The sequence below is a fragment of the Carassius auratus genome, unplaced genomic scaffold, assembly GCF_003368295.1.
Source record: "Carassius auratus strain Wakin unplaced genomic scaffold, ASM336829v1 scaf_tig00031501, whole genome shotgun sequence".
NCBI lineage: Eukaryota > Metazoa > Chordata > Actinopteri > Cypriniformes > Cyprinidae > Carassius > Carassius auratus.
In genome coordinates, this window is record NW_020525930.1 from 1 (window position 1) to 7,158 (window position 7,158).

Below are 7,158 nucleotides of genomic sequence, written 5' to 3' on the forward strand. Positions count from 1 at the left end.
AAACACTAATGTTAGGACTTCAATGATCAAGATTGTCAGTTTACAGCTTTCTGAGTCCAGTAATGTTGAAAAAGTGCTTCTGTTCAAATGAAGTGAAATCAAGCCCAAATCTGCTCAAAAGCTTGTCTCTCTAATAAGAGACACTGTTTCATTCAGGTAATTCAGTGCAAATCTTGCCAAACTGATAGATGCTTTATGCCATAATGAAAATCACAATGTTTTTCTGCAATGCTAGTAAGGACAAGTTTTATTAATGTGTTAGAAGTTATATGCACAAAAACTTATGTTAGGACTTAATGATCAAGATTGTCAGTTTACAGCTTTCTGAGTCCAGTAATGTTGAAATAGTGCTTCTGTTCAAAATGAAGTGAAATCTAGCCCAAATCTGCTCAAAAGCTTGTCTGCTCTATTAGAGAAAAGCTGTTTCATTCAATATCAGTGCAAATCTTGCCAAACTGAAACATGCTTATGTCTTATGAAATAAAATGTTTTCTGCAATGCTGTAAGACAGTTTTTAATGTGTTAGAAGTTATATGCACATAAACTAATGTTAGGACTTCAATGATCAAGATTGTCAGTTACAGCTTTCTGGAGTCCAGTAATGTTGAATAGTGCTTCTGTTCAATGAAGGTGAAATCTAGCCCAAATTCTGCTCAAAAGCTTGTCTCTCTATTAGGGAAAGCTGTTTCATTCAATATTCAGTGCAAATCTTGCCAAACTGAAGATGCTTATGCCATATGAAATACATGTTTTCTGCAATGCTGTAAGACAGTTTTTAATGTGTTAGAAGTTATATGCACAAAACTTATGTTAGGACTTCAATGATCAAGATTGTCAGTTTACAGCTTTCTGAGTCCAGTAATGCTGAAATAGTGCTTCTGTTCAAATGAAGTGAAATCTAGCCCAAATCTGCTCAAAAGCTTGTCTCTCTATTAGAGAAAGCTGTTTCATTCAGTATTCAGTGCAAATCTTGCCAACGAACATGCTTATTATGAAATACAATGTTTTCTGCAATGCTGTAAGACAGTTTTTAATGTGTTAGAAGTTATATGCACAAAACTTATGTTAGGACTTCAATGATCAAGATTGTCAGTTTACAGCTTTCTGAGTCCAGTAAAGCTGAAATAGTGCTTCTGTTCAAATGAAGTGAAATCTAGCCCAAATCTGCTCAAAAGCTTGTCTCTCTATTAGAGAAAGCTGTTTCATTCAATATTCAGTGCAAATCTTGCCAAACTGAAACATGCTTATGTCTTATGAAATAAAATGTTTTCTGCAATGCTGTAACACAGTTTTAATGTGTTAGAAGATAAATGCACAAAAACTAATGTTAGGACTTCAATGATCAAGATTGTCAGTTTACAGCTTTCTGAGTCCAGTAATGTTGAAATAGTGCTTCTGTTCAAATGAAGTGAAATCTAGCCCAAATCTGCTCAAAAGCTTTCTCTCTATTAGAGAAAGCTGTTTCATTCAGTATTCAGTGCAAATCTTGCCAAACTGAAAGATGTTTATGCCTTATGAAATACAATGTTTTCTGCAATGCTGTAAGACAGTTTTTAATGTGTTAGAAGTTATATGCACAAAAACTTATGTTAGGACTTCAATGATCAATATTGTCAGTTTACAGCTTTCTGAGTCCAGTAATGTTGAAATAGTGCTTCTGTTCAAATGAAGTGAAATCTAGCCCAAATCTGCTCAAAAGCTTGTCTCTCTATTAGAGAAAGCTGTTTTATTCAATATTCAGTGCAAATCTTGCCAAACTGAAACATGCTTATGTCTTATGAAATACAATGTTTTCTGCAATGCTGTAAGACAGTTTTTAATGTGTTAGAAGTTATATGCACAAAAACTTATGTTAGGACTTCAGTGATCAAGATTATCTGTTTACAGCTTTCTGAGTCCAGTAATGTTGAAATAGTGCTTCTGTTCAAATGAAGTGAAATCAAGCCCAAATCTGCTCAAAAGCTTGTCTCTCTAATAGAGAAAGCTGTTTCATTCAGTATTCAGTGCAAATCTTGCCAAACTGATAGATGCTTATTCCTTATGAAATACGATGTTTTCTGCAATGCTGTAAGACAGTTTTAATGTGTTAGAAGTTATATGCACAAAAACTTATGTTAGGACTTCAATGATCAAGATTGTCTGTTTACAGCTTTCTGAGTCCAGTAATGTTGAAATAGTGCTTCTGTTCAAATGAAGTGAAATCTAGCCCAAATCTGCTCAAAAGCTTGTCTCTCTATTAGAGAAAGCTGTTTCATTCAATATTCAGTGCAAATCTTGCCAAACTGAAACATGCTTATTTCTTATGAAATACAATGTTTTCTGCAATGCTGTAAGACAGTTTTTAATGTGTTAGAAGTTATATACACAAAAACTAATGTTAGGACTTCAATGATCAAGATTGTCAGTTTACAGCTTTCTGAGTCCAGTAATGTTGAAATAGTGCTTCTGTTCAAATGAAGTGAAATCTAGCCCAAATCTGCTCAAAAGCTTGTCTCTCTAATAGAGAAAGCTGTTTCATTCAATATTCAGTGCAAATCTTGCCAAACTGAAACATGCTTATGTCTTATGAAATAAAATGTTTTCTGCAATGCTGTAAGACAGTTTTTAATGAGTTAGAAGTTATATGCACAAAAACTAATGTTGGGACTTCAATGATCAAGATTGTCAGTTTACAGCTTTCTGAGTCCAGTAATGTTGAAATAGTGCTTCTGTTCAAATGAAGTGAAATCAAGCCCAAATCTGCTCAAAAGCTTTTCTCTCTATTAGATAAAGCTGTTTCATTCAGTATTCAGTGCAAATCTTGAAAACTGAAAGATGTTTATGCCTTATGAAATACAATGTTTTCTGCAATGCTGTAAGACAGTTTTTAATGTGTTAGAAGTTATATGCACAAAAACTTATGTTAGTACTTCAATGATCAAGATTGTCAGTTTACAGCTTTCTGAGTGCAGTAGTGTTGAAATAGTGCTTCTGTTCAAATGAAGTGAAATCTAGCCCAAATCTGCTCAAAAGCTTGTCTCTCTATTAGAGAAAGCTGTTTCATTCAATATTCAGTGCAAATCTTGCCAAACTGAAACATGCTTATGTCTTATGAAATAAAATGTTTTCTGCAATGCTGTAAGACAGTTTTTAATGTGTTAGAAGTTATATACACAAAAACTAATGTTAGGACTTCAATGATCAAGATTGTCAGTTTACAGCTTTCTGAGTCCAGTAATGTTGAAATAGTGCTTCTGTTCAAATGAAGTGAAATCAAGCCCAAATCTGCTCAAAAGCTTGTCTCTCTAATAGAGAAAGCTGTTTCATTCAGTATTCAGTGCAAATCTTGCCAAACTGATAGATGCTTATGCCATATGAAATACAATGTTTTCTGCAATGCTGTAAGACAGTTTTTAATGTGTTAGAAGTTATATGCACAAAAACTTATGTTAGGACTTCAATGATCAAGATTGTCAGTTTACAGCTTTCTGAGTCCAGTAATGCTGAAATAGTGCTTCTGTTCAAATGAAGTGAAATCTAGCCCAAATCTGCTCAAAAGCTTGTCTCTCTATTAGAGAAAGCTGTTTCATTCAATATTCAGTGCAAATCTTGCCAATCTGAAACATGGTTATGTCTTATGAAATAAAATGTTTTCTGCAATGCTATAAGACAGTTTTTAATGTGTTAGAAGTTATATGCACATAAACTCATGTTAGGACTTCAATGATCAAGATTGTCAGTTTACAGCTTTCTGAGTCCAGTAGTGTTGAAATAGTGCTTCTGTTCAAATGAAGTGAAATCTAGCCCAAATCTGCTCAAAAGCTTGTCTCTCTATTAGAGAAAGCTGTTTCATTCAATATTCAGTGCAAATCTTGCCAAACTGATAGATGCTTATGCCATATGAAATACAATGTTTTCTGCAATGCTGTAAGACAGTTTTTAATGTGTTAGAAGTTATATGCACAAAAACTTATGTTAGGACTTCAATGATCAAGATTGTCAGTTTACAGCTTTCTGAGTCCAGTAAAGCTGAAATAGTGCTTCTGTTCAAATGAAGTGAAATCTAGCCCAAATCTGCTCAAAAGCTTGTCTCTCTATTAGAGAAAGCTGTTTCATTCAATATTCAGTGCAAATCTTGCCAAACTGAAACATGCTTATGTCTTATGAAATAAAATGTTTTCTGCAATGCTGTAACACAGTTTTTAATGTGTTAGAAGATAAATGCACAAAAACTAATGTTAGGACTTCAATGATCAAGATTGTCAGTTTACAGCTTTCTGAGTCCAGTAATGTTGAAATAGTGCTTCTGTTCAAATGAAGTGAAATCTAGCCCAAATCTGCTCAAAAGCTTTTCTCTCTATTAGAGAAAGCTGTTTCATTCAGTATTCAGTGCAAATCTTGCCAAACTGAAAGATGTTTATGCCTTATGAAATACAATGTTTTCTGCAATGCTGTAAGACAGTTTTTAATGTGTTAGAAGTTATATTCACAAAAACTTATGTTAGGACTTCAATGATCAAGATTGTCAGTTTACAGCTTTCTGAGTCCAGTAATGTTGAAATAGTGCTTCTAATCAAATGAATTGAAATCTAGCCCAAATCTGCTCAAAAGCTTGTCTCTCTATTAGAGAACACTCAAAAAAATGATTTTTGCTCTTTGTTCAATTTAATTAATTAAAATGAGCACATACAACATAACTCTTTGTAAAAATGGTGTCAACTTAATTATATTTAACATGAACAATGTAATTTTCAAAAAATTAGGTTTACAACATTTTTTTAAATTGAGTCAACAAGAATATTTTTTGTTCGTCTTAACCGGATGCACGTCATCAACGGAAACGGATGCAGATGGATTGTTCAGCAGCGAACATGTGAGATGGGTAAGTGGCCTTTTTTTTCTTATCTTTCACCGTCCATCTAATTTTATTTAATTAACAAACTAATTAAAATATGCTTTCTTAATATCTTGTTGCATACCAGAAAGTTATTTTTCTATAAGCACTGTATGAAAATAGCTCTTAAGTGTGTCTTTTGTAGCTGATGTTAGGTTTCTGGATTCAGCACGTGGTGCAGACTTTCTTTTTTTCTTTTTTTACTAAAAGTATCAAATAACGTTAAAATGAAGCATCGCATAACAAGAGAGAACAGAAAACCCTTCAGTACCATTAATTAATGTATAAAACCAGGGCCATAAGACACGCCCGATAATTAGAAATGGCCAAATTGTCCCCTAGGATTTTAAATTCTTACTCTGCATTCAGCGGTTGTTAGGGTGACAAAGTTTCAAATGTATATTTTAGGTCTTCCTCATCTATATTTAATTTATTGCTCGTCATTGTTAAAACGATTGAGATGCCAATCAAAGCGCACAGCAGCCAATCGAAGGCTTTAGATTAGTCACGCTTGTTAAGTTCACGTGCTCGTGACTGAATTCACAGCGTTCACGAAAGTCTCTCGTCTTAAACAACAAATAGTGTTTTAGCGACGTAAGTACTACATTTCGCTGCTTCAGTAATTGTAAGTGGAGTTTTTGCATTTCTTCTGCTAGCTAGATTATGGTCATGGACCGACATTATGTCTGTGTAGGCAGCTAATAACGTTTTGTTTCTCCAAGCGCTTGTATGTGTAAGTTAATGTTATTCTGTTACTTGCGATTAATATATCAAGAGGAATAATCGAAAATGATTTCTGTCATAAATAAGTTGTCACCCTGACCCTGTACTAAATATTTAGTTTTCTTTGTAGCACTTTAACCTTTTTTGTCTTTGCTGAATTGCCCATAAACAAGACCTCTGTAACTTATGTCTTCAGATAAATTATGAATTTCATCGGATCACAACCCTTCCTTTACACTCCAAAATTCATGTCCAAACTGGATCTGTTCTCTGATGATCTGCTAAAAGTGTTTACCAAAAAGGGTGGAGTGTTTAGAAAAAAGATTCAAGATGTGATGGTGCCAGTGTCTCAGGTAGTATTTTTTTTCTTCAGTTTTCTTTTTAAATTTTTTTTTATTTTTTATATATTGCTTTTTAATACAAGCTATTGATATAGTGCTCTGTAATGCATAATGGCTCAGAGATGTGTATTGAAGGGTGTCAAATGTATGAATATCGGAACTTAAAAAAATGTTTTGTCTGTTTTCTTACAATGCCGCCATGGAGACCAAGCAAGAGTGCATTCTCAATGATCTATGCATCTACCTGAATGAAGATGAATATGATGGAGTATTTGGTGAGTATAGAGTCAAAAACTGCTGATGGGTAAAGAGTTAATGTACATTTTTTTTAATTTTAAAATATTGAGTAAATTGTAAAGCTCCGATATGAATTAAATGACTGATGTTAACTTCTCTTTAAACCTTTGTACTCCACACAGCCACTGGTTTAGGTTTACGTGATATCATCCTGTTTGATAAGCACAGTTCTTAATAGTCAATTCGATTCACCTTTATTTATGTAGTACTTTACACAATACACATTGTCAAAGCAGCATAATTAAACAGGAAAACAGTTTGTCGATAATGCAAGAGGACAATAACAAACAGACAGTTTTTGTTTTGTTTTTTTAAAGAAAAAGTCAGTTCATTGATTATTCAGTGATGTCATCATCCAGTTCAACTCTCTTCCAATAGTATTGGATATCCAAGCATATCCATATCCTCAGAACAACTTGATGATGTAACAGAAACTATGGACTCTCTCTTTTCTAGCACTTTAAATACAGTTGCTCCTTTACGCTTAAGAAAGGTTAAGGAAAACAGTTTGACACCATGGTATAATGAGCATACTCGCACCCTAAAGAGAGCAGCCCGGAAAATGGAGCGCAGCTGGAGGAAAACAAAACTAGAGGTATTTCGTATTGCTTGGCGGGAAAGTAGCATATCCTACCGAAAAGCATTAAAAACTGCTAGATCTGATTACTTTTCTTCTCTTTTAGAAGAAAACAAACATAACCCCAGGTATTTATTCAATACAGTGGCTAAATTAACGAAAAATAAAGCCTCAACAAGTGTTGACATTTCCCAACACCACAGCAGTAATGACTTTATGAACTACTTTACTTCTAAAATCGATACTATTAGAGATAAAATTGCAACCATTCAGCCGTCAGCTACAGTTTCGCATCAGACAGTGCACTATAGACCCCCTGAGGAACAGTTCCACTCATTCTCTACTAT

At 33.8% G+C, this 7,158-nt stretch overlaps 1 long non-coding RNA gene across 1 annotated transcript; it reads left to right on the plus strand.

Annotated features, from left to right (window-relative positions):
- Positions 1-4,738: 4,738 nt before the first annotated feature.
- Positions 4,739-6,475, plus strand: LOC113080515 (uncharacterized). The gene is made up of 3 exons (XR_003281892.1): positions 4,739-4,861; positions 5,793-5,949; positions 6,143-6,475. It is a non-coding gene; the product is annotated as an uncharacterized LOC113080515 (long non-coding RNA).
- Positions 6,476-7,158: the final 683 nt, after the last annotated feature.